This window comes from Globicephala melas, chromosome 2 (genome assembly GCF_963455315.2).
Source record: "Globicephala melas chromosome 2, mGloMel1.2, whole genome shotgun sequence".
In the NCBI taxonomy this organism is placed as follows: Eukaryota; Metazoa; Chordata; class Mammalia; order Artiodactyla; family Delphinidae; genus Globicephala; species Globicephala melas.
In genome coordinates, this window is record NC_083315.2 from 113,826,585 (window position 1) to 113,827,080 (window position 496).

General features: G+C 51.0%; 1 non-coding gene across 1 annotated transcript; it reads right to left on the reverse strand.

Moving 5' to 3' along the window:
- Positions 1-332: 332 nt before the first annotated feature.
- LOC115852501 (U1 spliceosomal RNA) lies at positions 333-496 on the reverse strand. Its single transcript, XR_004039178.1, has one exon. It is a non-coding gene; the product is annotated as a U1 spliceosomal RNA (small nuclear RNA).

The window sequence follows — 496 nt, forward strand, 5'->3', positions numbered from 1 at the left end:
ACGATTGTTTTTGCAGGCACTGCCTTTTCTTCACAGACGTTGATTTCTGTATTCCGCTACCTGGCAACGCGGACGTTGCTGGTACGCGCCACACGGAACCGGAAACCGAGAGATGATTTAAGCGACGGAGAAAAAAACCGGTTCAGACTACCGAAGGAAGACACGTTGTGCGTTCACTAGCCGTGACGGACTACCGGGAACTCCACAACACAGCAGTCAGACAGGAGAAAATACCACAGCACAAGCAGCACGTAGCGACACTCGACAACCGAAAATTGACTCCATAAGGACACTACCGAAATCGTCGTCTATTTGTTTACCAAATCAAACACCAGGGGAAAGCGCGAACGCAGTCCCCCACTACCACAAATTATGCAGTCGAGTTTCCCACATTTGGGGAAATCGCAGGGGTCAGCACATCCGGAGTGCAATGGATAAGCCTCGCCCTGGGAAAACCACCTTCGTGATCATGGTATCTCCCCTGCCAGGTAAGTAT